At 46.6% G+C, this 24,547-nt stretch overlaps 1 protein-coding gene and 1 long non-coding RNA gene across 30 annotated transcripts in view; both read left to right on the top strand.

The window, feature by feature from the left end:
• Positions 1-24,547, top strand: part of APBB2 (amyloid beta precursor protein binding family B member 2) — a 377,507-nt gene that overhangs the window by 335,809 nt on the left and 17,151 nt on the right. The window lies entirely within an intron of this gene.
• LOC129657798 (uncharacterized) lies at positions 16,842-19,723 on the top strand. Its single transcript, XR_008717114.1, has 3 exons — positions 16,842-17,238; positions 19,398-19,502; positions 19,596-19,723. It is a non-coding gene; the product is annotated as an uncharacterized LOC129657798 (long non-coding RNA).

Below are 24,547 nucleotides of genomic sequence, written 5' to 3'. Positions count from 1 at the left end.
TACAGTAACAGCTACCTTATTTTTCAGGGAATGAGCTGTAACATGTACCAGAATTTCACAGATAACTGAACCTATCTTTCAATAAACCAAACCCTTGTTTTTAAAAAGCTGCCTTTATTTTGCAAACACCTTTTGTATATCTGTTCAGTGTAAGCACCATGCCCAATGCTAGGGGCTCAGAGTCGATCCAACACAGGTCCTTCACAACAAAGATGTGCCCGACCACTGACTGCTCTGAGAGCGGAGCTGTGGGCCAGAAAACACAGAAGCAAGAACGGCAAGCCCTGGAGAGTGGGGAAAGGCTTCAGGGAAGAGGTGACTTTGGGTCTGGACCTCAATTCAGAAGTAGGAGTTAGATGGATATTTAAGTAGTAATACAATTTATTCCTTAAATCATAAAGGCATCACATGCTGATTATGTGCTTGTTTTAAAAGTACCCATAAAAAGATTAATTATTAAGTTCTATCATTATTAAATGTATTAAGCACTTTGTGTCAGGAAATGTGCTTGCTTCTGAAAATACAATGGAGAACAGTCCACAAATCCGCTCTTAGGTTTGGTAGTCTGCTATAATGAGTCCCAGAACTCACTCACAGCTAAAGGCTACAGTTAAACTCAGCCAGGGAGAGAGGCACACAGGACGAGTCCCGAAGAGGCCCACACGTGGAGTTTCCGTGGCCTTCTCCCTGCGGAGTCATGGACAGCATAGCTTTCCCAGCATTGATGTGTGACAGTGTCCATGGAGCATTGCCAACTGGGGAAGTTCATCCAAGCCTTGGTGTCCACAATTTTTATGGGGGGGCCCCATCATGTGGGTGTGGTTGACCATACACGTGACTAAGCCAGAGGTGGAACTAATGCTCAGTGACCCAAAGCCCTGACCCTAAACCACGTTGTTAGACTATCTAGTGCGACCCAAGACCCCTGGGAAAACAAAAACACTCATATCAGGTATGACATTCAGTTCAGTCACTCAGTCGCGTCCAACTCTTTGCAACCCCATGGACTGCAGCACGCCAAGCTTCCCCATCTATCACCAACTCCCAGACTTTATTCAAACCCATGTCCATCGAGTTGGTGATGCCATCCAACCATCTCATCCTCTGTCGTCCCCTTCTCCTCCCACTTTCAATCCTTCCCAGCATTAGGGTTTTTCCCAATGGGTTGGTTCTTCACATCAGGTGGCCAAAGTATTGGAGTTTCAGCTTCAGCATCAGTCCTCCCAGTGAATATTTAGGACTGATTTCCTTTAGGATAGACTGGTTGGATCTCCTTGCAGTCCAAGGGACTCTCAAGCATCTTCTCCAACACCACAGTTCAAAAGCATCAGTTTTTCAGTGCTCAGCTTTCTTTGTAGTCCAACTCTCATATCCATACATGACTACTGGCAAAACCATAGCTTTGACTAGATGGACCTTTGTGAGCAAAGTACTGTCTCTGCTTTTTAATATGCTGTCCCGTGCTCTTAAAAATTACCTCCAAGAAGCCGGCTGAATTCTTTACTGTAGAGGAACAAAATCAGATGCTACTATAAGTTTACAGAACTCACGATAAAGTGAAGATCATAAAGTGAAGAAGGTGAAGACTGTGCAGGAAGAGTCTGGATGCTTAGGGTTGTGGGGTGGATGGCACTGTCAGTTAAGAGTTTCAGAAGGAAGTAGACAGAGGTCTGAAGGGTGAGAGGGATTTCAGTTTCAGTTCAGTCTCCAAGTCGTGTCCAACTCTTTGTAACCCCATGGACTGCAGCACACCAAGCTTCACTGTCCATCACCAACTCCCAGAGCCTACTCACTCTGTCCATTGAGTCGGTGATACCATCCAACCATCTTATCCTCTGTCATCCCCTTCTCCTCCCGCCTTCAATCTTTCCCAGCACCAGGATCCTTTCCAGTGAGTCAGTTCTTTGCATCAGGTGGCCAAAGTATTGGAGATTCAGCTTTAGCAGCAGTCCTTCCAATGAATATTCAGAACTAATTTCCTTTAGGATGGACTGGTTGGATCTCCTTGCTGTCCAAGGGACTCTCAAGAATCTTCTCCAACACCACAGTTCAAAAGCATCAATTCTTTGGCGCTTAGCTTTCTTTATAGTCCAACTCTCACATAGCCAGGTGAGTAGTGCAGCAAAGAGCATTTCAAGAGGAAGGGGTGGTGGTGCAAAAACCCTGAAGTGGGAAGTAGCTGAGCATGTTCCGGAAACTGGAAGAAGAGGAGACCAGAGCAGACAGGAGGAGGAAGGAATGTGGTTGCAGCACTGACTGGAGAGGAAGTAGGGAGCAGATTCCAAGTAGCCTCAGAGACCCTGAAAATGATTATGGACCTTATTTCCAATCACTGGAAAGCCACTGTACAGTTTAAAAGCAGGAGCATGGATGCTCAGATGTGTGACTTGTCTTTTTAAAGGCTCATGTGTGTGGCTGCTGTGAGAATGGCCAATTGGGTACAGAGTGAAAACAGGGGGACTCAAGACTATTGTGACCATCCCAACAGGAGTCGGCGGCGGCTGGCACCAAGGGGTGGCCGTGAAGTAGGAGAGAGGAGGAGGGGTTGAGACAGTAGTAGGAGGTAGAGATGGCAGGTCTTGGTAAGCAAGCGGATCCTTGGCTGTGACCCTGTGCTGACACCGTTGGCACCTGGCAGTCCTGTCTGATTTGTGGCTTCCGTTTGGCAGTAGGCAGAGAAGCAGATAACCACTGACCAGAATTCTGTGTACGGCAGGAAGGGCACCCTCTGACAGGGTAACAGGTGCAGTCCTGTGAAGTGGTTCATGTTTCTAGACTTGGTACCTGTTCTGACTGCTGAACCCCAAGACTCAAATCCACCCCCTCAACTTCTAAAATGGGCCGCGTTCAAACGGTTGTGTTTGCCAGAAGTTCATTGTAAACAATTCTTTATAACTGAGGTATTACTGGTCATAGATTGAATACACCATGAATTAAATCACGTCCCCCTTGGGAGACAACTGCTAACCAGAAAAGCCTAGTATATGGTTGTCAGCACAAAGCGTGACACTTTGTAGGAAGAGCTTAATAAATGCTGAATGAGTGAGATGTTTAATCCTCTTTTAAAACAGGAACATTAAAGAGTTTCTAGTATATCTGTCATGTGTTTTACTAAACCCAGACAAGCCCTTTCAGTTACGTACTCCCTTGATTTGCCATGTTTATTTTGTATTTTCTGTTCCCTATAAAAGGAGTGTATTGAACTTTGAATTTGGCAGAAACCATGGCTGATGTTCCCTGCCTGTTTCATTTTGTAATCGCTCAATAAGATAACTTATCTTGCCCAGAAACAGAGAGAGGAAATACTTTAGGCACATATAGAACACACTCAGTAAAAGACCTTGGGTTTTCCTTTCAAAACTAGGATTTTGGCCAGCAGCTGGCAAGCACTCTTATTTAAAATACTGTTATCTAGCCAAGGGGACACTTTTCTGCTTCCATATGTGTACGGGGAGGGGAGCTCTCAGTTAAAGATGACAATACTCGGGTACCTTGGAGAAGGAAATGGCAACCCACTCCAGTACTCTTGCCTGGAGAATTCCGTGGACAGAGGAGCCTCATGGGCTGCTGTCTATGGGGTCGCACAGAGTTGGACATGACTGAAGCGACCTTGCACGCATGCATGCATTGGAGAAGGCAATGGCAACCCACTCCAGTATTCTTGCCTGGAGAATCCCAGGGACAGACGAGCCTGGTGGGCTGCCGTCTACGGGGTCACACAGAGTCGGACACGACTGAAGCGACTTAGCAGCAGCAGCATTGGGGTACCAGTGTCATCTTGGCTTTAAATCAGCAGTGAACAAACAGCATCTTAAGAGAGGCAGGAACAAAAGGTGCCTTGAGAGAGGCACCACGGGATGAGGATGATGTGGGAGGGTAAACCACTGTTACTGCTTCGTGTAAATTGGCAGGGAATCTTTTTAAAAACAAACAAACCTTTTCAGCTCAGTTCAAAACTTGCTGCCTGATGGATCGTTTGTTTCTGCTTAGTTGTGCTATTGCAGAGGCTTTCTGACTGTGGGTTCATTATGGCCCCTCTCCCTGGCATCTATCAGGCAGATCTATGAAAAAATCAGAAACCCAGGCTTGGAATGTCAACTTTACAAAGAGGTGGGATTAGGAGGAATTTTCTAAGTCCTAGAAGTCCCAAAAGAGAAACATCCAGCATAGAATGGGGCTATGTTGGGCTGGGGGAACTCCGCCTCTCTCTGGGGACTGACGCCGGAGGCTGAGAGCACCTGGCTGGAGGCACCTGCCAGCGGGGTGCGGGGTGGGCGGGGGCGACGGCCCACGTGCCTGCCAAGCAGCCAATGGGCGGCGGCGGCGGGCGGGCCGGGCTCTGGGAGGCGCGGACCGCACTCGCTTCAACTTGAGACTGAAGGAATCGCGCCGCTGCTGGTTTCAGTGACCGCCCCAGGGTGGCTGGTGCCTGCAACCTGGTCTCGTCCCCTGCATTGGGGGCGGCATCCTCGCCCAGTCCCAGGGCCGCCCCGGAGGCCAAGGTGAGGCTTGTGAGCACGGGGCGTCGTGCCTTTGTCTGCAGGTAACCGGCGGGGTGGGCGCCGAGCTTGCGGAGACCCGACCCGCGGGACAAAGGCTGCATGCTCCCATCCCTAGAGTCAGTGCTTAGCGAGGTCGAGGGCGGCCGGGAGGGGTGAGGAGGTGTCTCTCTGTCTTGCTGGAGGGAAGGATGAGAATTGTATGAAATGAGGGGAAGGTGGAGGAGTCTTTTGATGCAGTTTACGAGCGTGGCAGGAAGCTGTTCAGGGGCGGGCTGTTGAGATGATCTGCTTTGGGGATTTCTGTTGTGCCCAGTGTTATGACTGAATAAAAGAGTGCATTCATCTGGCATGATCTCTGAATCCACGTTTATGTACTCTTGTTTGTATTAGGAGTGAAAAATACTGAGGATCTTGGTGATCCGATTTTTGAATTGAAAGCAATATCTTTGGGTGTAGAAAGACTATGCAGTTTCAAATAATTTTAGTTGTGTGACTTACAATATTGTTGGACTTCGTGTGGGAAAATGTCTCAAATTCCCAAAATGTGGAAAAACAGCCAACTTATCACATGCTTGTTTTGGCACTGAAAAGAAGTAGATTTTTGTTTGTTTAAGAAAAATGTGATTTAAATGTTGCACACAACACTTAATTGAATTCTCAGGGAATCTGTGTCTTTTCTATCTGTTTTCTATTTCCCTGTACCAATATTGGATCCAGGCATGCCTATCGATTCCCCAATTAATGTGTTAGCTGTGAATCTTCATTACTGCTTTGGATGGGAGATGGCCAGGGAGAAGGCAATCCCATTAGTCTTTTTCTTTTTATAACTGCAGCTGCAGCCTAGCTTTGACTAGCATCAAGAATGGTGGGTTCCGCCTGCCTTCCTCATGTTATTCTCTTTCTGGTTTTCTCAGGTCATGGAGCAGTCAGCTCCTCCTCCAGCCTTACCCTGACACAAAAGCAGTTTGTAAGTTTGCACCCTAAAGTTCCCAATCTTTGTTACTGCCTTTGAGTTGTTATTTGCTTTATGAAGCCTTTCAGGCCTTTCACAAGAAGTTAGATGCACAGTGCACTGTGAGGGGAACAGCCCTAAATCTCTGTTTGTAAATTTCATCTGTAATTTTTCTAAGTTCTGAGTGGCTGTGTTGTCCAAAGTGAGATGTGTGTAACAAGCTTAATAGGGGAAAGACTTTCTATAAGGGATCAGCCGTTATCGCTGTAGAAGATGCTATTGGACTTGGCTCAGAGTGAAGGCATGGGCTTTGGGCTGGTTTGGTCAGGAACCCCATCTTTCTGACAGCTTCTGGTTCATTTATGAGTTTTTCTGTCATTCTAGCAAGCCCTGGCTTTTGAACAACGAGGACAGTTATTTAACAAGTATTTATCAAACACGTGCTGTGTGCCTGGCTTTGGCACTAATGGTGAAATGGTAAATGCATCAAGTACCTTCTTGCTTTTTTGGAGCTCGTACTGTGCCAGCATAGGGCCCATTTCGGGCTTCTGAATTGGAGCATCCCTGGGAGGCATTGTGGACGGATTGACCCTGATGTGAGCCAAGAAGATGTTGCTGCTGGCTGCTGCCCTGGAGGTTAGCTGAGCCCAGGATGTAGATTCGCACAGGTGGGGCCAAAGTCACCTCTGCTCCAAGGGTGAAGGTATTGATCATACAGTGGGTCGCAGGCTCGGGAATCTGTCTTCTTGAACCTGTTTACCATGATCATGGATATCTTTCAGAGGAGCCTGGGACTGCAAGGTGGGCCACAGCTGAGTTCTCAAAGAGTTTGAACAGTGGCATTGTTTAAGATGTGGTAATTCCAGTGTGTTTCAAAAACTACTGTTCATGCAGTCTCCTAGTCTCACCTCAACAGCTTTCATCCTGAACAGCTCCTTGGGGAAATGAATTTCTTTCTGTACCACTGACTGAGCAAAGCTTTCTATCTGTCCCCAGTCTCCCAGGTGTTGAGGTGACTCCTAGGTTTAGAGACCTAGAGCATGGTTGGAAAACACCTGTCAAGCTCTCTCTACTTTTTGTGGATTTGCGATAGTGTTTCCTGATAATATGTACTTTCTTACTTGTCTGTCTTTTCACCTTTTTCACAAATCCCTAGGATCATGTGAAAACATACTAAATAGTCGTATAACTTGTTCTTTTCAAGTGCCTGTTTTAAACACAAATATTTTTTAGAAAGTCTTAGCCCTTTGGATTTCTCTGCCCTTAACATAGTGCCTAGGATAGGATGCACTCCATAAATAATTGAATTGTTTTTTAAGATTTAACTATGATCATCACATGTACTTGATAGATATAAGTAAGATCTATAGATTAATTTGCCCTTCAACAGATGTGGAACCTCTGTATGCCAGGTGTCTTGAGAGGTACATGAAGTAATGAGACAGACATGCTTCAAACAGGCAGGACATAAGCTGGAAAAACAATTCAGGAAGCAAGATGACACAGATCATGATAAGTGCAGTGAAATCAGCAGCACAGTGCAACAGAGAGAGTATCTCGATGGGCAAAGAGGGCCCCAGTGGGCAGCCCATCCTAGCAGGCAACCTTTGAGCTCAGCCAAAAGCTGGGAAGAAGCCAGGCATGTGGGGGGCGCTGGAGGAAGAGCAAGGGGTGCTCAGCATGTTCACGGATACAAGAGAGTCCAGTTTGGCTGGAGTGGGAAGGCCAGCGATACATGCTGGATGGAAGAGATGGTTGCGGGCAGGGGGACAAGATTACACAGGGCTTTTGGGTTATAGTTGAAATTTTCAATTTTCTTTTCTTTTTTAAAAAATATTTTTAAAATTTATTTTGGCTGTGCCAGGTCTTAGTTGTGTTATGCGAGATCTTTTCGTTGTGGCACACAAACTCTTAGTTGTGGCATGTGGGATCTAGTTTCCGGACCAGGAAGTGAACCTGGGCCCCCTACATTGGGAGTGCAGCGTTTTAGTCACTGGACCACCAGGGAAGTCCCTGAATTTTCTTTCTGATTCCATGAGAAACCTCTGAAAGGTGGTAACTGGGAGAGGGCCATTATCTATTTTATTTCATAAAGAAAGATATCAGTGAATGCTGTTAAGGGCTATGGATGTTGGTAGCGGAGGTGGAAGTTGAAGGTTCAGGCAGCAAGTCCTGGTCCAGGAAACATCAACGTGGTGGCGGGGGGATGAAGAGAAGCAGGCTGTGGAGATTGAGCTGGCACGGTTGACAGTGGAAGGCGCAGGAAGAGGGGTCATCTAGGACCGAGCTGGATTTTTAGATTCATTGTTTTTTGTGTTTTTTTTTCCCTGTTGGAAAATAATGACTGTATAAAGACAATTAAGCAATAAGCAACTCACTTTCAGTTTCTATTATTCCAAGACCTTGACTTATTTTGTCTTTTTCTCCAGTATGGATGAGCAGCCCTGCCTATTGGCGTACTGTGCATTTGGCCATTTTTGTCCAGGACATTTTACCCTTCAGTGGCCTATCAGACCTTGGAGCATTTTCTTTGCTGTGTCATAAAAATAAAGGATCAAAGTAAGAAAGAAGGCAGGGTTCAGCTTTAATCCATATGGAATTACTCTGCCTGGGCTTCCAGATTTATAAGATACCATTGATAATTACATTTGAAGTTGTTAATTTCATATCCAATATCCTCTGACTTTCCAACAACAGATACTCAGTTGTAAATAAGCCTAGTTCTGTATCTATTTAAAGTCAGCAGGAGTAAAATTCTTTAATAACACAGGAAATTCACTGTTCATTTCAAGAGCTAGAAAGCCATTTCCTTGTATCTGAAAAGTAGAGAAATGCAATATTTGGTCTCTGATGGGATTTTTTTTTTTTTTGGCCCCTCTTTCTAGCTACAGATTTGTGAACATGAAATCTTACAATGTCTTTGTCAGTTAACTTTGGTTTTGAAGCCAGCTTTGGTTTGGGTTTGCAAAATCTTGATGCAGAAAATACTCCTTCTGCAGTCAGAATTTTAGGCAGATGAAAAGGGGCAGAAGTGATGGAGACTGCCACCCCTTCTGCTCTAGAAGCCTGGACTGGTTACCCTAGAACATGTAAGCATGTCTGGGGATGAATAAATTATGACAGTTGAAATAATTATGATAGAGGAAAAGCCGCTGCGGAGAACACAGTTGACAATTGGGACTGATTTGACCTGATTCTGTCATGTGAAAGCATGCATCTGTTTGCCAGGTTACATGAAAATGCTGTTTCCAAGGAGTCTAGTGTGTTTTGTTTATCTACCCCACCCCCACCCCCCCAAAAATGGAAAAACATTCTAAGCAGAGTCATAGCCTGCTAGTGATTCTTTCAAAATAAAGTGGCTGGAGCAGAGACCCATGTTGATTCTGATTCTCATTCTGGGCATCCATGTAAGATTTTAGTTGCACAAAAGGCATTCTGGCTCTAAAGCTACAAATTGAAAGAGTTCTTACTCCTGCTTCAGGGTGGAATAGTTTCCAGCTGGCCCTGGAGCTTATCACCTGTAACAAGGATTATTCCAGCATCTCAGCCAGTTGCACAGGTTTAACACACACTTCGTTTACTGCTCTGCTGTTACAGTCTTGAAATTCATAATATTTCTCATGCGGGCAGAGCTTTGCGTTTTCATTTTGCACTGGGCTCTGTGAGTTATTGAACTGGTCCTAGTCTCACTGTTTGTCCATGTTGTATGCTGCACCCCTGAATCAGGCTGACATCTAAAGTGGGGTCCCTGACTTGTTCTGTGAAAGATATTAAACATTTGGGGGTCTGTGGTTTCTATTGCAGCCCCTCAGCTCTGTCACGGTGGCTCCGAAGCAGCCATTGACAACTGAAGTGAAGGAGTGCGGTTGTGTTCAGTGACACTCTGTTCGTAAGAGCAGGCAGGGAACGATGGACTGTGATCCTCAAGCCATCATTTGCGACCCCTGACTTAAATGACCTGAGTGGAAACCACAGTGATGACTGAAATAGGGACCTTATCCTTTGGAAACAAGAAGGCTTGGTCACCTTTGGACAGCTTTATGGTATTCTGAAAACCAGTCTCCAGAGCATTCCTGAACAGGTCTGGCTGGTAGGAGTACCTCTGTGACAGACCATCATTCAAACATCCCCCAGCCCGCACTCGAGCTTCTTCTCGATGAAGGCATGTTAATTCTATTTGTCAAGTATAAAGACATATGGATAATAAAAGGAAGGTAAACTCACAGTAAAAATAGGATGCCACCATGATGGGATTGTGGTTTTGTTTTTGTAAAGACTTACCATATTTGAGGGAAAAGAAAAAAGAGGCTAGCTGTAAGGAGGCTGCTGCTGCTGCTGCTGCTGCTAAGTTGCTTCAGTCGTGTCCGACTTTGTGCGACCCCATAGACGGCAGCCCACCAGGCTCCCCCGTCCCTGGGATTCTCCAGGCAAGAACACTGGAGTGGGTTGCCATTTCCTTCTCCAATGCAGGAAAGTGAAAAGTGAAAGTGAAGTCGCTCGGTCGTGTCCGACTCTTCGCGACCCCATGGACTGCAGCCTACCAGGCTCCTCCGTCCATGGGATTTTCCAGGCAAGAGTACTGGAGTGGGGTGCCATTGCCTAGCTGTGTATAAAAAGTAACCTTACCAAATAGGAAAGGTGTGTCTTCTTTCAAATTGTATCAAGAAGTTAACTCCTGCTCAGTGTGTGTGTGTGTGTGTGTGTGTAGCCCAGCTCTACATACGTCTTCTGTCTCAGCATGCATGGAAATGCCTTGTCCTGGGGTCTTTTCTGTAAATGATAAACAAAAGTTTACTTCTCAAAGAATACAAATATGTAGACAATTATCTGGGGAGTCCGTAAATCTTGATAGAAATCAACGTACAAGGAAAATTTATATATTGATTTCCTTAGGAGCAGAGGAGCCGTGTTTCATTTAGACAAATGTTCCGAAGAAAGAATCTAGTTAGGGGCTCTGGAAACACTTTCTGTGGAGATGATCAGGGTATAGATTTGCTTGGCTTTCATATTCAGTCACAAGAGATTATAATCTTCTCAGAACTCGCCTTCTGCCCATTCAGATAAAATATATGTTTTATTAACGTTGTTTCAGATGACATGAGAACTGAATGTGAACTAAAGTCATTTTTAAAGTGCTAACTGTAATAATAGCAGGAGAAGAATCCAGCCAAGTCCCCATTACTCGCAGCATTAATCCCGTAGCAACGCGATCAGGAATAAGGGGGAAAGACCTTGGTTTACACTACTTATTTATTCAGAAATATTTGACTACTTGTTATGTGCCAGGCAGTGGTGAGTGAACACTTACCCAGGTGGTGAGTGAACAAGGCAGAAAGGTTCCCCGTTAACACAGAGTTTCCTTTTTTTGTGGGGGAGAAGGAAGGACAGACAGTACACAAATAAGCAGGGTAGTTTTAGATGCTTTGAGAGTTGGCGGTGACTGGCTGGCCTGGAGGGGTCTTCTACGGGTGATGACGATAAGAGGAAGTCCTTGGTGGGAGATCTGGGGGACTGAGTATCCAGGCAGCAGCAACAGTGAGCACAACGGCTCCAAAGGCCGGTGTGTTTGTGAACAGGGTGAAGCCAGAGCCCAGCAGGTATGGAAGAGGCAGGAAGTGAGGTCAGAGAGAGAGATGGGGTGGGGTGGGGGGTGGAGAAGAGCAGGGAAGCAACAGGACAGGTGTCTGGTGTGTAAAGAAGGAAACTCTCAGCCTTTGCCCTGGAAAGTTATTTAGACCAAGCACAGCTCTTAATTTTTGTTACCAGGTCCAGTTGAAAGCGGAACCAAAGCTCCAACAGGGTTGGAGACAGGATCAGAGAACTGAGGTCGTCTTTGTTCATCAAGGGGTGGGTCCTGGGGAGAGCCCATTCATTGGGAGGGAGGCAGGCTCAGGTGCCAGGCACCTCACCCCCACCCCCGCCAAAACACAGAGCAAAGATGAGGCTGGCCAGGCCAACCTGTCCTCCATTTGTGGATCCGCCACTTTTTTTAGCTGTGTGGGTTTTGAACCTTAGAGTCTCTTATAAAGTGAGAGTCGTGAGGCTCCCCTGAAGGGTTATTGTGTGGCCTGGTGATAATGTGCACCGAAAACAGAGCCTGGCTGGGTGGCAGGTTGAATAAGGTGGGAACCACTCGTGTTATTTGCTTTTAGCATTCAGTCACTCTAGTGTTGATATCTATTTTTATGTAGGTATTATTGAGTTTATAGTGTATCAGGGATACTTGTATCTACAGTAAGTTTCCAAAATTCAAATGACGGCAGAATGTCTTGGCTTTTTGTGTTATCTATAGTAGTGTTCCAACAGAGGAGCCCGCCTGGTTACAGTCCATGGGGTCTCAAAGAGTCGGACATAACTGAGCAGACAGACACACTCGTCGTATTCCTTCTGTCTGCACAAAGGAATTGGGATTGTCTATATAAGTATAGATGGTAAAGAATCTGCCTGCAATGCAGGAGACCCAGGTTTGGTCCCTGAGTTGGGAAGATTCCCTTGGAGAATGAAATGGCAACCCACTCCAGTATTCTTGCCTGAGAAATCCCATGGACAGAGGAGCCTGGCAGGCTACAGTCTACGGGGTTGCAAAGAGTTGAACATGACTGAGCAACTAACACTTTCACTAAAACCTCTTGAAAGTTTAGAAACAGGTTGAAGAATGTACCTTCCTCACAAGAGGCTTTCGATGAGGCTGGGTGCGTGGAATTGAAAGGAATTCACCCACAGGCTCACTGTGGTTCATTTTTGGGCTTATGTGTGTGTGTGTTGGCCATGCCTTGCGGCTGTGTGGTATCCTAATTACCGGACGAGTGATGGAACCCCAAAGTGAAAGTGTGGAGTCCTCACCGCTGGACTGCCAGGGAAGTCCCTCGTCGTGGTTTTAACTCAGAGCCTGGTCTGTACCAGCCAGTGGTGGGTGCCCTCATGGCGCTTTTTGCATGAAAACCACTTGCCTGGTATAGGGAGCTGTCATCTTCCCCAGAGCTTCCCTTGTTCTTGAACCTTGTCAGATAGGGGCTTTCTGGGTTTTGTTTTGTTTCAAAAAACAAAAACAACCGTTTTCTTTTTGTTTACCATCTCTCCTTTCAAGAAGGAAGACACCCCATGGTTTTACAATTCATGTATATTTTACATGAGTTTTATCCTTTGATTGTGCCCTAAACTTTATATCTTGAACATGGCATGAATTATCTCTTACTTGAGAACTAAACATAAATTATGTGTATTCTCTATTTGCTCAGATATTCAGAGAAGCAAGGTGGTTGTGTTTTTTTTTTTTTAATTGTAATACAGCACAGATGCAAGCAGATGCTCATTAATTCTTGCTCTCTACAAAGATGGACTTTAAAAAATTTCTCATTTCCTGGTTGCTCTCAAATATCCTTTTTTGCCTCATTAGTAAGCTGACTGGTAACTATTGTGTCTTCTCTCTAGTGGCATGAGAAAGTCCTTTGTTTAGAAAAATGTGCCTTGAATTTCAATACTCTTAAACCACTTTAGATCCTCAGCTTCACACTTCCAGTTGGAGCGTTAGCTCCTGTGTCTGCCAGTCAACAGTTAACAGGCTGCATGGTGCTGGGAAGGGGGCGCAGGAGCAGGGAGGTGGGAAGGCAGCTCATTTTGCAAAGGAAGGTACGCTTGTCAGAGGTGTTCCTGTTGTCGTTTGGTCTTGGGAAGGAGAGAACCTTTCCTTGAGCTGAATTGTCTGAAACTTAGTAGACACCAGATGGTGAATTTGCATAAATTCAGAATTCAGTTCAGGGATCTTTCACCTGCAGCATGTGGATTCTAAAGGGGTCTATGCATGAGTTTCTGGGGTTATTGAACTTTCTCCCCCACCCCCCTGCAATGGTGTGTCAAAGTGTGGGTCTGTAGACATTTCTTTCTGGGATGTTTTCATCAGAGTTCAAAGGTTTCATGATCCAAAACAGGTTTAGAAACCTTCCTCTTGGCAGACCTTCCTCCCCTACTCCCCCTCAACTGGTAACCACACCGTGCAGTGTATACGCCAGGTCTACACTGCAGGCCGTCCCACCGTTGAGTCTGACACTGATTAACAAGTGCCATCCCTCCAGCACTAATATCTTAGGAGGTGAGTTACCAGTATTGCTCCCATTTCACAGATGAGAAAACTGAAGAACAAAGAAGCTAAGGGCCTTGGCTGAGGGCAAGTAGTGAATAAATATCAGGAACAAGAAATCTGAAGCTGGAGGAAAAGAGAAACTGTCAGGTTCAGGCGTTGGTACGAGAGTCTTCATGATATGAAGTTCTATGTCTTTACTTCATTGCCATGTGGATGATGCTGGTCTGTGCTCAGATGGCTCAAAAGACTCTCAGTGATGAAAGACAAGCATCAAAAACTAGCGCGAAGCAGCGAGTTCTGCAAACATGGAGCGAGAAGTACCCTGGCAAGTCTTTGCTGTGCGTGCTCAGTTTGTGAAGCATGGGCAGTGTGCGCTGCATAAGAAGTAGGTGGCTGTGGTGGGGAGATATGTCTTCTTCCAAAAGCTAGAATAGACATGTGATTCTGGTATGCTATTTTTTTTTTTTTTTTTTTTTTTTAGGAATTTTCTATTCATTTGGATGCCCAGTTATACATGCCAAGTAGTTCTGCTATTTCTGGCTTTTTTTTTTTTTTTTTTTTTTTTAATGAAAACCTTGCCAATTCCTTACTCCATTCATTTTCCCAAGAAATAGTCGCCGAGAGCATGCTGATCAGGCAGCATTCGCCTGTGTGGCTGGTGTGGATTTCATCCTGGGGTTGAATTCTTCCCACTGGCATCTTGTACTGTGAGAAGGGGGAGTGAGCTTACGCCTGACTCTAAATTTAGCCTTCCCCGCTTTCAGAATGGCACGTCTCACACAGAAGCCCAACTTTGGGCTGATGTTTCTTCCCCGGCACATTACAAGGTGTGGAGTTGGTGAAGCAGCTGCCACTGGGACTCTTCTGCATTTTTTGCATGACATTTCAAAGATCACTCTGAAGTGTCCCCAGTTATGGCTGGTTTTCTCTTCAACACTTAAATCAAGCAGTGTCTATTAACCTCAAATAAACAGACCTTGTTAGAAGTTCACAGTGTCATTTTTCTGAGTCCTGCCTTCAGGGAAAAACATAGTAGGTACATATAGATGTTATTTCATTAAATGAACCACTAATGATAATTCTAATTTCAAATAGCCAAGGCACCAATAATATACACAAAAGAAACAGATTACATCCTCGGGTGTCTAGACTTAAGGTTACTTAAGCATAATCCATATACTTAGGTATAAACTTTTTATCAAGAACCAAAAGCACCTGGCGTAAATAAAAAGTTAGTCAAGGAAATGCTGCCCGTGCATCTTTGTAGTAAGAATCAAAGCACTTGAATCCTAAAAATCTGCATATTAGGAAATTTCAAATTTTCTTGTCCCTGGTATTTATTCACTGTTTGCCCTTGGGTCAAGGCCCTTAGCCTCTTTGCTCTTCAGTGTCCTTGTCTGTCTTAGATGAAAAACCCAGGATTCAGATTAAGTGACTTGCAGAGTGTTTACTCAAACCGGGACTGGAAACTAGACCTTTGGATCCTTTGCTGATGAGCTAAGTTGCCTCCAAACATTGGCTTTGATAGGGGGCAGTGCAGAGGAGCATGGGAGGTAACCTCATGCTATGGTAAGTGGTGCCCAGCAGATCCGAGGAGAGACCACACATTACCCGCAAGCAACCTCCCTGCCATGGAAGATGTTTTGTCTCAGTCGCTGCCCAGCCCCACCCAGCTGGGACATGACACCATCTGATAACCGTAGCGATGCAGTCTGTTCCACTTGCGACATAGCAGACATTCTTTGCACACGCCATCCCATTTAACTGGGTTCTCATGATTACCCTGAGCCAGGGGTCCTTGTCCCTTTTTCACTGACTAGGAAGCAGGTTCTGAGGGTCACAGAGAGGGAGCCCAGGAAAAAGAGAGGGTAAGTAACCAGCAGGATTTGAACACAGCTCTGACCACTTACTTAGCTAAAGGGCTTCTCTTGGGAATTTTCAGCTGCCTTCTCCCCCTGCAAAAGTTCACAGGCCACAAGGTGGCAGGGGAGGGTGGGCGGGGGGCGGGGGTGCTTCTCTGTTTACCTAAAAGCCCAGTTGCAAACCATTTGCCCCATTTTGAACACTTGTGCATAGTAACCTGCTGGTTCATTCGGGAGACAGACTGTGAGGTGGTTCTGCAGGACTGTGAAGAAGCGTGGGGTCCATGTCTTAGGTGCATTCCCAGGAGACCAGAATTAGAGTCCTGCAGGCCCACAATCAAATGCTGACTTCACCAGGCACTGCTGTGTGACCTTGGTCAAGCCCCTCCACTCTCAACTTGTTTCCCTTTCTGTCGGTGAGAACATAATATTTACCTTGTCAGGTTGCTGCTAGGGCGGCACAGAGCCAGCTCTCAGTAAAAGGTAGTCTGGTAGTTGCTATTGACTGGGAGTGCACACACACTGCAGTATGGTTACTTGAGCCTTCGAGTATGCAAGTCACCATGCTTTTCTCAAGTGCTGAGGCAGATACTTACATATGTGTATTACAAAAGTTATGTGTTCTTATTGCATAATATTCAAATGACTATATTAAATACATTCCTCTGTTATTCCGTCGCCAGATAAGAGGTGATGGTTTGGATGTTAAGCTGTTCCAGATATTTTGCCATGCATATATGGAAATTCACACTCAAACTTTTTTGGTGGTTTTTCCTGTAAGACCATATATCTGTGACTTGGGTTGTTTGCTTTCCCCCCATTGAATAAGATGTCACAGTCACTGTTCAGTAGCAGGTGGACAGCCCTGCGTTTCTGCCCAGTGACTGTACTCCGCTGTCTCTCACATTCTGATTGCAGCTCTCATCCCCTCAGGGTCCCGCTGGCCGCTCCATAACCCTGGCCACAGGGCCCCTGCGGAGACAGGTTTCTGGCTTTCCTCCTCTTTATCTGTTATCCAGCCTCTTCAGTTTGGTCAAGTGTGAACCTGCCTGTGACCGACTTGGGGCTCTGCCCTCAGGCCCCTTCAAATTGTCTGTGCCCGAACCAGACAGGTGGTGAGCACTCTGGGTCGGGAGGTTAAGTGGCTTCACTAGGGTCCCCCTGGAAGCTCAGAGCAGCTCCGGGGGTGGAACTCAAAGCGTTCAGCCCCAAACCCCAAACTGCTGCCGGCCTCTCTCCACATGCCATTCCTTTCTTCCCTGGTACAAATCTGTTTTCTCACCCTTGAGCTCATTTCCTGGCCGGGCCTCGGCCCACCTCTGCCCGGCCTTCACCTCTCCTGCTTCGTCCTCCTCTCCGGGTGCAGCCCTGGGAGAATCCCTGGATTGTAACACTGTAGCTCTATTAATCAAGTGTCGGAAGTGCTAGTAAAGAAGGTAAGGCTGTTGCCATGTCTTTGTTTCCATATGTTTTTTATTGGGAGCAGGTGGAGCTGGAAAACGAAGATAAGTACTCTGCTGCTGTTCTCTGCAAACCGTTTCCCGTATTTCACTGTGATATTTTAGGCTTGATTACCTCCCACGGTTGATACGATCCTCTGTAAACTCAGCTGGCATCTTTTGGCTCCATCGTAAAGTGGCTCAAAATACACACTTCTGTGTGAGGGAGTTCAGCTAAAATAAGCACCGAAAGGCTATTAATTACAGCCAAGTTGGGAAATAAGATGGGATGTCAGCGCTTGGAGTCGATGTTCATGGGACTGCGGTAAACAGCGGGTACCGTGTGAATGCTAATGTGTTGTTTCTGCTCTGTTCCCTCATGCCTTCCCGGATTCAGAGAGAGGTAACCGGCCGATTTTCTCTCCTCCCCGTCCTTGTGCCGTCTTCCGTGTCTAGCAAAGCTCATTTGCTTTCTTCATGCCCTTGTCACCTTCATCACAGCCACTGCTGTCTTTGCAAGGCGGAACTTTGTTTCAGCTTTTGCTCATCATCATTGTTACGTGTCCTGCGTTCAAAACAGTGTGGACGTGCCTCTGGGGCCGTGGTCCTCTGCTGCTTGACCCTGTCTGGGGAAGGTGATGGGCAGAGCCATGACTTGGTCCTTCTCGCTGCTGGCTGAGCACAATCTAGTCAGCGTGCCGGGAGAAGACATGATAGAAATATCAGGTTAGGTTCCAGGTTGTGTAAGGAGGCTTTCCGTGCTTTGTGAAGAACTAATTTGGCCGCCTCATGCAAAGAGTTGGCTCATTGGAAAAGACTCTGATGCTGGGAGGGATTGGGGGCAAGAGGAGAAGGGGACGACAGAGGATGAGATGGCTGGATGGCATCACTGACTCGATGGACGTGAGTCTGAGTGAACTCTGGGAGTTGGTGATGGACAGGGAGGCCTGGCGTGCTGCAATTCATGGGGTCGCAAAGAGTCAGACATGACTGAGCGACTGATCTGATCTGATCTGATCTGAATACTAGGACTGGCTTGTTAGGACTTCTCCAAAGAGCTTTGTTGGTAAGGTTTGACTCTAAGATGACAGCCAGAGGGACTGACTCAATTTCAGTCTGGATTATTACCTAAAATATATGGAATTCTTCTCCTCTCCTCACATCTAGAAGAACATACCGATAGAAAGGCTGTACCTCCAAAGTGAAAAGTATTTGTACCTCAGATGCGTGTATTTTCGGTACTCTGAATGTCAGCCTGACCGTTGGCTGACTGGGGGCTTTTAAGCTCCACGATTCCTCAGCTTTGTCACTTCATAAAAGCTCCATTTTTGATGGAAGGAGAACCTTTGGGAATTTTTCCTGTTGAAAGAATGATTGTCAGTACTGCTTGGCAAAGTGAAGAGACGCCAGCGACGGCACCTTTGCTCTTTGTGCTGGAGTCCGACCCAGGTGCTCCCTCAGGGGAAGAGGGGAGGAGGGGAGGAGGGGCTGAGCTCCACCGAGGGCCACTTCCTCCTTTAGGATGAGCTGCAGTCATCGCTCAGTGGCCCGAGGGAAGGGAGACTGCATAGGCTGTGTAGTGACACTTCCGCGGTCAGTCTCCCAGAGGGCGTGCTTAGGAGATTTGGGGAGCTTGATTGACTCTCTTGCTCCTTCTGAGGAGGCCCTGGCCCCTGGAGGTGGTGGGAGTTTCTGGAGGATGAGGGCCGTGGGTTTGGACACCAGCTCCCTGGTCTGAAGTCCCCACTAAGTCTTGTGGGAGCCAATGGTGAGAATGTGTTCACATGTTTGGTAGGTCCTGCTGCTGCTAAGTCGCTTCAGTCGTGTCCGACTCTGTGTGACCCCATAGACGGCAGCCCACCAGGCTCCCCTGTCCATGGGATTCTCAGGCAAGAACACTGGAGTGGGTTGCCATTTCCTTCTCCAATGCATGAAAGTGAAAACTGAAAGTGAACTCGCTCAGTTGTGTCCGACTCTTAGCGACCCCATGGACTGCAGCCTACCAGGCTCCTCTGTCCATGGGATTTTCCAGGCAAGAGTACTGGAGTGGGGTGCCATTGCCTTGGTAGGTCCTACCATCCAAGTTCATTCAGGGCTCCTCTCTGGGAACCAGTTGCTCTGAATATTAACAGCAAAGGCCGTTCTAGAGAGGGCTACAAACTCTGGTTTGCCCACAGCACCTGTAGTGTTTATTTGCAGGTGGTCGCTTTTCAGATTTGCTGTGTACACAGTCTGTCTCGTGAAAGCACCTGGTAAAGAAAGGATTCCCTGTGGAAAATGTGTGTTTACGCAGGTGATGAGTTGCTAGAATGCCCCTTTCAGGGTTTACAAACTGAGCATCTTCTTAAGCTTGCAAAGAAAGTTGATTTTACCAAATCGAAGCCTGAGCTTTGTGAAATTAGTAATGCCTGCATACGGTGTGTGTGCCGCTGGGTGAAATAAGAAAAATCAAAGTGGCTCGTATGTGTATGTAGCCAGTATGTATGTGTAACCTTCTGGATTAATTAGCCATTTAGGAGGAAGGCATTTCTCATCCCTTTTCTCTCTCTTCCTTTCCCCAAGCCCCCAAAACAATAGTTTCAAAGTGCAATAAGAAAATAAGAGCCATTAGGCAAAGAAGAGCAGGCAGCCTTGAAAACGGGACTCCTCCTTTTAGGCCCTTTGCAGGTGAGATGAAAAGAGAAAGCCCCTTATCATAAAGGGCTGGATTTGGAATGTTTGGACCAAATCTCCTTGCTGTTCTTTTCTCCTTGTTTGCAGGTGGGACCTGTCCTCTGCAGTGGTAACAACTCTGTTCGCTTATCACCTCCACAGAAAGATAACCTGGGAGGAAAGGGTCTTGGGAACATTTCAGCAAGTGTTATTATATTCCTACCTCTGCAAAGATTTATTAAAATGTCCTTTGTGGATAAGGAGACAGTAGGAGACAGTATTTCAAAGTGGACCTTTTTTTTTCTTTTTACTTCTTTTTCCTCATGTATAATAACAACAAATATTAATCGGTTTCCTCCATGTGCCAACGTGTGTCAGACATAACGTGTATTTGACCTGAGCAAACATAAAAGACTCTACTAAAAAGACTTTACATACAAGACTTTACTAAATTGTGGAGACTTCGTCAGGAGTGCTAACAAAAGATTTAGCGAGAGACTGAATGGCAGGGAATCTAACAGAAAAGAAAGGAGCGAGCTACTGCCAGACACATCTGGGCTGTCGTGTGTGGGACTAGGGCAGTTCCAGAAAGCAGAACCCAGTCCCATAGGCACACGTTGTGGGGAGGCAAGTTTTCATTCATCATTAAGAGAAAATATGTGTCGGTTGTGGGAGTGTCCCAGTAGTGGAGCTCCTCCTCATCTGTTAACTAAGTGAGGTTTTATACCACTGATACCTTCTAAGTACCACCCGTCTGGGTTGCTATAGGAGGAGGGAAGAAATGTTAGCCTGGGTAACCACTAAGAGGTCTGTCAGTTCAGTCAGTCAGTTCAGTCTCTCAGTCGTGTCCGACTATTTGCAACCCCATGAATTGCAGCACGCCAGGCCTCCCTGTCCGTCACCAACTCCCGGAGTCCACTCAGACTCGCATCCATCGAGTCAGTGATGCCATCCAGCCATCTCATCCTCTGTCATCCCCTTCTCCTCCTGCCCCCAATCCCTCCCAGCATCAGAGTCTTTTCCAATGAGTCAACTCTTCACATGAGGTGGCCAAAGTACTGGAGTTTCAGCTTTAGCATCATTCCTTCCAAAGAACACCCAGGACTGATCTCCTTTAGAATGGACTGGTTGGATCTCCTTGCAGTCCGAAATCAGATTGATTATATTCTTTGCAGCCATAGATGGAGAAGCTCTATACAGTCAGCAAAAACAAGACCGGGAGCTGACTGTGGCTCAGATCATGAACTCCTTATTGCCAAATTCAGACTTAAATTGAAGAAAGTAGGGAAAACCACTAGACCATTCAGGTATGACCTAAATCAAATCCCTTATGATTATACAGTGGAAGTGAGAAATAGATTTAAGGGCCTAGATCTGATAGATAGAGTGCCTGATGAACTATGGACGGAGGTTTGTGACATTGTACAGGAGACAGAGATCAAGACCATCCCCATGGAAAAGAAATACAAAAAAGCAAAATGGCTGTTTGGGGAGGCCTTACAAATAGCTGTGAAATGAAGAGAAGCGAAAAGCAAAGGAGAAAAGGAAAGATATAAGCATCTGATTGCAACGTTCCAAAGAATAGCAAGAAAAGATAAGAAAGCCTTCCTCAGCGATCAATGCAAAGAAATAAAGGAAAACAACAGAATGGGAAAGACTAGAGATCTCTTCAAGAAAATTAGAGATACCAAGGGAACATTTCATGCAAAGATGGGCTCAATAAAGGACAGAAATGGTATGGACCTAACAGAAGCAGAAGATAGTAAGAAGAGGTGGCAAGAATACACAGAAGAGGTCTGTAGATGCCTCTTAAATTCCTTTTGAAGAGGGATAAGTTCACAAGCAAGTTTTCATTTACGGAAGAGTTGCAAGGGGAGGGATTTAGGGAAAGAGTGAGCAGTTCTGTCTTGGCAGCTTTTTAATGGAATCCATTTGAATAAAGAATCATTGATTCATTCATTCTATACAGATGGATTAAGCCCCTGCAGGGCGATTAAAATGCTGTTCAGCTGAGAACAGTAAAAGCACTCTTTTGTCTTTTCCCTTTGCCATTAAGAAATTTGAGGCTGTTGTGTAAGATGTCTTAGCACTGACATTTTTCCCCGACAGAACTTACCGCTGGTCCGCTGGGGGAGTAATTACTGGGGAGAAGAGCAAAAGAAGAGGAACAAAAAGAGCTGGAAACACAAGGGTTTCCAACTAATGGTGAAAGTAGCTGATTCCTGGTACGCCCTTCTGTTACAGTTTAAGGGGGAGACACAGCTGTGAACCTTCCACTTCCTGGTTGATGGAGGAAATGCAGTGATCCCCTGACTGCAGGAAATGGGCGAGGTGAAACTCCAGAGGGGACTGGCTCCTCTCTAGCAGACATTTCCTCGCTCCAGGAGAAAGCTGCAGCAAAGGACAGAAGTGGTGCTGGCTGCTCAGTGTCACACCAGTGTCTCAGATAGATGGGCATCTTGGAGAATGTGTCAGAAAAGACAGGAGCCTGTTCTGACTGGACCTCGGGGGTCACCTGAGCCAGATTTGTGGCTTTATTGGTGACCATGCCAAGGCCCTGGAGGAGGTATGACCCAGGGGTGGGGCAGGGAGCAGAGGGACATGGAAGCCCATCCAAGCCTATCTCAGCTCTGAGATGTAACACTCTCGGGGCTGTGAACACCAGGCAGCTACAGCCCCAGTGCCGCTGGTGGCTCTGAGACACAAAGTCGGGGACGGGAGAGACACTGAAGGCCCGCAGGCGAAGCAGCTCCTGCAGGCGCTACAGCAGGCGGAGCGCACCCTCACGGTGTCAGAGCCCCTGCGGGCCCTGTGCGGCTGGGTGACAGCCACCAGCTCCGGGTGCTCTTCCCTCCCCATCCCCATCTGTGGTGCTGGGCTGATTGATCGGAAATACTGTAACCATGGAGGCTGGTAATTAAAGCAATTTCTTGTTCCCTCAGGATACAGGAGAAGCTCTAGAAAATGTTAAGGTGCTATGGGCATAAGGACTTTTAGGATCATAGCACTGATCATAAAAAACATCTGAAAGGCTGAGTCAGGCCACATCTTAGTCAAAGTGAAACTGGGTGTGCGTCATTGACTGTCCTTTGAGAAGCTCCAGAGTGAGAAGTTTAAGAAGGGAGAAGGAAAGGCAATGCATTGTGGTCTCTCAACTGCTTCACTCTGAAGCTGGGACCCAAACACCATTCTCCAGTGGATGGCCCGAGAGGCCGAGGTCACCTCAGACCTCCATGGCGCTGACTGAGTGGCCTGTCTCCTGCTGTTCAGCCTCTGTGGTCCTGGGGACTTCTTCTGAAGCCCCTTCCTTTGTGTCTTTGGAGCCAGCCTGTCCTGGGCTTTCCTCCTTCCCAGCAGTCTTTCTTCATCTTTTCACTGGGCCCTTGGCCTCAGATAGGATTTCAAATGCCTTTCCTCCTGAGATCCAGGCCTCGTTTTGTGTTTTCTCGCTCCCTACCCTTTCATCTGCTTCTCTGTCTTCAGCTGCCCGCACCCCCAACTCCGCCCGCACCCCCCACTCCACCCGCCCAGCTCCAGACCTGGCCTCAGCTCAGGGACTGCGTGTCCACCCGATCAGTGGGCCCCCAAACACCTCACACATCTTGTCCAACCTGGAGCTCGCCAGCCTCCTTCACCAGATCCTTCCCTCTCCCATCCCCAGTGTGAGGGCGCTTAGTTTTCCCAGCAGGGACTCCAGAGCTATTCCGGATTCTGCCTCTCATCTCCCACACCTGTGAGTCCTGCAGGCATCCGTCTAATACCTCTTACCCATCTGTCTCCTCCACCTTCCTTGACCCACTTTGTTCTACCAGAAGCAACTTTTTAAAACACATGTCAGATGGGGTCATGTGTCATATGACAGACTTGATGGCTCAGAGTAAGAGCCAGATTCAGCCAGGACATGGTACAACCTCCCTGCAGCCATGGACCCTCACCGCAGTGCCAGGGGTCATGCCCAGGACAAGGAGTTCTTCCAAACCCTCTGTGGGCTTGCTTACCTCTGTGCCTTTGCTCAAGCTCCTCTGAGTGTTCCTTGAACCATGGCTGCCCTCTCACCCTGGGGAGTTCCTTGTACTTAGGGATGCAGCTTAGATCTCACTGAGCATCTCTGTCATTGAACAGCTGGCTGCCTAGGCTGGCGCCTCGTCTGTTTGTGTTGGCATCTCTGGTGTGTCATAGTGGCTCAGAAGGTGTTTGTGGAAGTGAACTGAATATTACTTTTAAATGGAAGTTCTTATACCATATTGTAATTTGGTTAGAATGTAAAGCCTACTGGCAAGTGTATTAGTTTTATATTGCTGCTATAATAAATTACCACAAACTTAGTGGCTTAAAGTCACACAGATTTATTCTCTTCTAGTTCTGGAGATCAGAAATCTGGTCTTAGAGGCGAAAAATCATGGTGTCAGCAGGGCTGTGTTCCCACTAGAGAAGCCTTCCCACTTTTCCAGTCTTTAGAGGCTGCCTGCCTGCCTTGGCTTGTAGCCCTTGCGCCTGTTCTTTTATTGATAAGTCCCTTTGTAAGGCGAGTGCCTCCTCTTTCCCTTGTAAGATAATCCAGGGTCACAGCCCCAACTCAGAATCCTTCACTCAGTCCCACCTGCAGAGTCCTCTTTGTAAGGTCATCTATTTACAGACTCTGGGAGTTAGGACAGGAATGTCTTGGGAGGGTCGTTATTTTGTCTATAGCTGCAGCCATTTTCAGAAATCAGGTGCTGAAAAGGCAGGATTTTACAACCACCAGTTAATAGGTATTTGGATTTCATTCTGAATAATGATGAGATTAGCTCAGCCATATATTTCTCTCACAAGAAGGAAGTTGTTCGACTTGTCTGTGCTCCAGGCCTTAAAGTGAGTTCTTACAAATCCTCATTCTTGGGACTTTTTGCTCTTTTAGGGTGACTTGGGATATGTTTCATGGCAATTAAATAGAGACATGCAAATCTCCTGACCCCTCCACAGGGAAGAGACAAGGGAACTTGTTTTCTCTTGGGAGGTTAAATTACCAACAGATTTCTGCCTCCCTGATCTATTAGCCTGGTACCTAGGAGGGAACAGGA

This window comes from Bubalus kerabau, chromosome 7 (genome assembly GCF_029407905.1).
Source record: "Bubalus kerabau isolate K-KA32 ecotype Philippines breed swamp buffalo chromosome 7, PCC_UOA_SB_1v2, whole genome shotgun sequence".
Classification (NCBI taxonomy): domain Eukaryota; kingdom Metazoa; phylum Chordata; class Mammalia; order Artiodactyla; family Bovidae; genus Bubalus; species Bubalus kerabau.
The sequence above is the reverse complement of the archived record's forward strand: the minus strand, read 5'-3'. Positions and strand labels throughout refer to the sequence as shown.